Raw genomic sequence first — 6624 nt, forward strand, 5'->3', positions numbered from 1 at the left:
ATTTGATCCTCCTCTGTTAGAGTGATAATGTCCAAATAATCATATCTGTCTATCATGCCCCCATCACTGTATTATCCAGAAACTGTTTCCTGAGTTGCTGGGTCTCTCTGCAGTTCCTAGAAAACAGGGATCCACTCCATAGATATGTGTGCCCTGCTCCCCTCCATGGGCAGGATAGTCCGAGAGGTGATGGACTAAATGGGATCAGAGACTGAAAGCCCCTCCCAGCTCTAGAGCTGATCCTGGTTTGTGCAGGAGCAAAATAGCTGAATCCAGTCTCCAGGGTTGTGAGCCCAGCTCTAATCTCAACTCTGAAGCAAACCACCCTGACAACCTGCACTAGCTCAACCTAGCCTCAGGGAACAGCTCCCTCCCTGGATCTCAAACAATGGCAGCACTCCTGGAAGGACCCTTGGCTAAAAATAAGGCAGGGCTGAGGCTCAAAGGGTGTCCCAAAGGGCTTGCAGAATAAAATATATATGTATAGCAGAGACATGTCACCTACAATCGCTAAGAGCCTAGTGGCACCAGATGCTCAGCTGGCCTGGAATAGCCTATTCCTTCATTAACTCCACATAATTACCTCTGGGTGAGCAGAGATTCCCCCCACCCTTCCTTCTCCTGCATTGCATCAGCAGCTCTTGGAGTACAGCCACCAGGGGAACCCACAGCTCAGGCTGGCTGGGCTGATTGAATTAGGTCATTAAGAGGTACCCAAAGCAAACACTAACAACTAAGAACCATGTCCACACTCATGTAGCTAGGGCTATTTTTGCCAACTGGGGATCTGGCTCTTTGATTTCAATGGAGCAATGGCTGATTTACACCAGCTGGGGATCTCGCCTGTTACACAGTTTCAAACCCATATTCTTTGCCTGTGAGTTTAAACCAAAGATGTGACAAAAGTTCTAAACCCATCCGCACTTTCTTCATTCTTTGTTCCATGGGATTAATTTCAAGTGTGTAAATTTTAATGTTAAGGAGCGATTCATTCCCACTAGGGACAGAACTTTGGAGGAATTCACTGTTGCTAAGATTTTCTGTCTCTGAGCTTTGACTTCTATTGGGATGAATGGCCCAACTTTCTTTCTTTCTTTCTTAGCAATTACATTTTTTTTCTTACTGCAGGCAATACTATAATAAAAGGCTCATTAGGCTGCAGGTGCAATGCTGCATGGCATTTTAACAATGTTTAATTCACACTGGTTTGTGTATGTCAGAGAGACTGAACAAATATGAAGGGCCAGATCCCCAGCTGGTGTAAATTGGCATAGTGCTGTGGAGCTGTGACAGTTTACATGAGGTGAATGTCTATACTGTGGTGCATACTTTGATGCTTATTGCTCTGTCAGCATTCTCGTTGTTTAACAGCACAATCCCGTTTTAATGCTCATGGAATATTCCAAGATCATAGTTAATAGACAGAAATCTGAGAGATGGGTAGTCAGCCAGTAAACAAACTTAGAAATATTATAGTATAGTTAAAGTTGTGTTGTGACTACCATTTAAAAGTCGGCTTTCTAAGGCCCATAACATTGACATGCTTAGTCAGATTCCCTTGAAAATTGGTGTGCTTCCAGAGGGTGCAGGGTAGGATTAGTAAACTGAATTAGGGGTCATTAGACCTAGGGACTATGGAGCTATAAAAAGAGTTTGTTTTTTTTTCAAAAAATCATTTGAGCTAGGGGTCGCGGAGATAAAAAGGATTTTTCTAGGTGAATTTTTTTGTGCAGTGCTAGAGCTCAAACTGTTGATGTGATGAGAGTCAAAAATGTCTCAGCCTGTTGAGTTTATTCTATCTTTGGGGAACCCAAGCTGTATTTAACACAATGTTCACTGTGAAGGAAAAATCTAGTAGGCCTAAACTAATAGGCCTAAATCTTCAGTCACGCTAACTGTGTATATGAAGCATAAGAAGAGAGTGAGGAAAATGCCATTGAGGGGCAATTGCAACAGCACAGCTTAAGAAATGTAACCATAACTGCTAGAAGTTAGAAAAAACCATTAGCCACAAAGGAAAACACCTGTCAATAACAGAAAAAGCTTGTTTTTGCTAAACACCAAGTAAGGCAAAGCTACTGTTGAAGCTTGCACTATATGCCAAATAAGAAAAATGCTGTTGAAGGAAGTGGGTTTGGCAAATTGTGGTTTTCAGCAATATAAGCTCCTATATTTCTGTTTACGCCAGAGCAGCTCCAGCTGACTCTCCCTGTCTGAGCATGCTTGAATAAAGCTGGCCTCAGGTTTGTTCTGAACCAAACACAATGTGTGGTTAATTTTCCACCACATCACTTCTTACTGTCCTCATGCACCAGTACAGAGAAATAGCCAGAGGGTTTCCATTCCAGCCATTTTATACGCTTTGAACCTTAAACCTTGTAAGTGCTCTAAAATCCAGTCACTCAGTTTGCTTTGAAGTTTGGTTTGCCTCCAGGGGGCATGGGGTTGTGATAGTGATCCAAATCTGGGGTCATTTGACTAAGGGTTTTCTGAGTTATAGCCCCCCAAAACAGTTTCCTGTTGCTTCCTTATAGGTATTAAAGGGAGAGGTACGAAGGAGTGAATGAATCACAGAACTCATTGAGAATGATGGCGGGGCAGTGTCCATGCACCAAAGCACACAGTGTGGAGGGAAGGAAGGGTCCCCCATGGAGGGGCCATGGACTCTCCTTTGGGAGGAAGGGGCCCTCCCTGCCATTCTACTATGTCCCCAGCTTGTTCTCATCTCTTCTCACTGCATCCCAATCTCAGCAGCTCCATCAAGCCAAGGGAGCTGGGCCAGAGGCACTGAGGAGTGGGATGGTGATGTACCTGGCTATGGCTGTTCCCCTTTCCTTCTCTTAGTGGGTTGAGGTCCTGGCTCCTCACTGAAGGCCAGGTTTTCAGAGGTGTTGAGGGAGCGCAGACGGCACTGATTGGAACTGGAGTTTTTGTGGCTGTGGCATTTCTGCAATTCAGTCCCTTAGTCCATCCTGCTCATGGAGTTGAATTCAACTCAACCCACGGTATCCGTTCTGACTCATTCGCCTTGCTGCTTCCCAGACACCGAATGGCGATGGGACGGGAGTGACTTTTCGGGGCCTAGAGGTGACAGGTCCTGGGTCCCATCCCCAATCTCCTGAGCCTAATCCAGCCTCTCACCTTGTCCCCATCAGCTGGGCAGCTTCCCCCAAGATGGAGAACAGCCTGGCTGATGGACAGCAAGGGGTCGTAGATGGCCAGCAGCACCACCTGCAGAAAGGATCTTCTCTGCCCTTCAGAGAAGATCTTTCCAAAGACCTAAAAGCAACAGGGCACATGCCTTTGGCAGATTGCACAGAGCCAGCTCCAAATCCTGGGGCTGGGATGGTATCGCCCTAGAGTGGCCCCAGTGGCGGACTCAGGTACCACTCCCCACCCCATTGATGTTTCTCTCAGCCTTTCGTAGGGTGCAGTAATGCATCCCAGGATAGGAGCTCACCATGTCCCTGACCCAACGCAGAGCTTTTCTGCTTCCTGACTCCCAATGGTGATGGGAAACCCCCACACTCCCTCTGTGCTCCCACAGGGAGCTGGGACTCCAGCTGAGATCTGGTCAGGTAAATAGCTGGGCATGTTCTTGACCACTCACTGAGCCAGCAGCTCTGCTCTCAGACACTTGGGGATCAGCCAGGGAGACAGTGGCTGGATCCCTTGAGGCACAATCCTGCATTGACTCACCCACCCAGGGGATTCCCTTTGAACCACATAGTGATGGATCTCTGTAGCACACACAAACCACGACCATTAGTAAGGCCCAAATCCAGGCCTCTCACCAACCATAGGGCACCAGGCTGCCTTGGGGAGCGAGAACCTCTAACCCCTGTGAGACCCAGGAGATGGCCCTGAGAAGAGCCACTGGCTCCTCCCCAGGGAGACCCTGAGATAAAGGAGGGCCCTTGGGGAATCGACCCTTCCCTCCCACGGGCACAGATTATTGGAGAGGGGGAGGGAATCGTCCTGAACCTTCCCTTCACCCCAGAGAGCTGCAGACATGGGCAGGGATTCTGAAACCCTGAATGATGAACAGCACATCATTAAGGAGACAGGTCAGCAGTGACTGACCACCTATTGCCCCAACCTCTGATCTAGTGAGGCAATTATGGGACATAACCCAAAGGACATGGACAGAATCCTGAGAGCAGCAAAAGACCTTCTACAGCTCTTAAATCAGTGAGTCCCATATTCCCCCAGATCACTGAGTCTCAGCCCCATGGGGAGGGGAAGGCGCTCATTTTTGCAGAACATTCACCTGCCGATGGACCATGACCTGCCTCCTTCTTCCACAGCACATCACCTTAGATCATTAGCAATACATATGAAATTAATAAGAAGGTCTTTTTTTCCTGTGTGATGAAGTGAATAAAACATGCCTCTTTACATTCAAACTAAACTTTAGAATACCCTGCTATGATTTCAGGATGTGTCTGCAAACTTAATTGGTCACTGTAGGAAACTGAAGTCTCAGAATCAATCCCCAAACACATGATTCTACCACTTGAGCTCAACCAAACAGATTCCTCAGGTGGTAGCAGTTGTAGATACTTATTCTCTTTGTGTCCTTGTTGCCAGAGAGGGATAAAATCCATGTGGCCAAGGAAATCGAGGCATGAGAGTCACCTTGTAGAGTTCCTTCTATTTCTGCCCACTCATGGCAGAGGTGGATTAAGATTGATTGGGTCCCTGGTCACAAAAAACAAACAGCTCACCCCTCACCTCAGTGCCCTACCCCCTGCTCCTCCCCTTCCCCCTGCTCCTCCCATTCCCATCTCAATGTGCCAATGCAGAGTAGCTCTGTTGACATCAAGGGTTTAATACTGATGAGTTTCTGGCCCGATGCCTCTGGGATCAATTCAGTGGTAACATAAACACTGGTATAAGTTACGTACCTGGGGTCATTTTGTTCTAACCTTGGTGTAAATGGAAAAGTGTCATCACTTGCACTGATCTGGCATTCCATGCAGCATCCCATGTCAATCTACTCACATCCAACCTGAAAAAGGACATCAGAATTTGGTTGATTCTTTTATTTATTTATTCTTCCTTCTGTGCATCGTTGTGTACACTGCTGCATATATGGTCGATAAAAACTGGGTATCTGATTAGATAGACCATTCCTTGTCCTAACACAAAACCTAATTGTGCCATAATGATAGATTTCTGTTTGATTGTGAACTAATAGATAGATAGATAGATAGATAGATTAGATTAGATAGATAATGCAAATTATTGATCCTCTTTTCCTGCAATGACTGTCTATGTCCAGATCATAATTTTCTTATAAGTATTCATTGTTAAACATTATTTACCAAAGCATGTATATGAATATTTCCTATCCCATATCTCCATTACAATCAGCTCATCATATGTACTCAGTCCCTGGCCTTAGCCCCCACTGGTCATTTGAAAAGACGAAAGATACAAGTGCATTTGTTTGTAGCTAAAAGTTACACTTTTCTCCACCCCTCCTCTCTCTCTCTCTCTCTCTCTCTCTCTATTTATTATTTTAAATAAATTTAACTCTTTGCAAATCCAGATGTGGAAGGTGGGGTGAGGAGTGGGGAAAGAGAATAAACCCTTTAGCATAAATGATACGATCTGCTGTCTGGAAGTCAGCATGGGGAAAAAAAAACAGAAAAGCAAAATACTTAATTTATAAAAGCAGGTGTAGACAAAGAGGAAAAATAAGGTGACAAAACTTCCCTTTTAAACTCTCACAAACCAAACTGACTTTAGCAATAAATACATTGAATAAATTCAGTGAAATTAATAATTTTAACCCTTTAGGACTCCAAATGTCAAATTTGTAATATAATTTTCTATATATAGCAATAATCATTAGGGGAAATTATGTATATTGCCTTAAGTTAATTAAATTAATACAATTAAGGGGGCAAATAAATTAATATGAATTCTAATTCATTTTATGGGAGTATTTAAATGGAAAGGTAATGGATAACCTGCCTAATCAATCATTTAATCCCTTTTGTTTCCTGGCAAGTATTGTCTTAATGGATTTAAGTTTCAATGTCTTATCTTTTGTGGCCAAGTATAACAATTGTGGTGCCACATTCATCTTAATTGTAAGATGTCTTATATATATATGCTATACATTTGTGTGTCACGTAACTATTTTTGTCTTATTTGGTTTTATTGTAAGAACAAAAATTAATTTAGTGTGCATAATTATAAAAAAAAGAACAAAAAAACAATGTTGCTTTTCACTAGTGGTACCATACTACTTTTAATCATCAGTTTAGCAAATTATCATAACATCGATTCAATTATTCGGCAAAATTATTTTTTTAAATTTATTAGTTAGTGGAATTGATGTTTTGTACAAAACTGTTAATAACCCGTAATGGAGGTTTAATTGTTATAACAAGCAAATTAATTAAAAAACTTGGGTAAAGTCCTGTAACTATCTGTAGCGGGGCAGTTACCCTGCTCCTAGGAAAAAAGGTAGGCTGATTGGAAGAGGTAGCCACAGCTGTGGCCACACCCAATCAGGCCACAGCTGGCCCTGATATAAGGGCAAAGGGAGGAGCTGGATCACTCTCACTCTGGCCTTGGAATGGGAAGGACCTAGTTGCCTGAAGGAGGCTA

The sequence above is a fragment of the Lepidochelys olivacea genome (genome assembly GCF_965140295.1).
Source record: "Lepidochelys olivacea isolate rLepOli2 genome assembly, chromosome: 14".
In the NCBI taxonomy this organism is placed as follows: domain Eukaryota; kingdom Metazoa; phylum Chordata; order Testudines; family Cheloniidae; genus Lepidochelys; species Lepidochelys olivacea.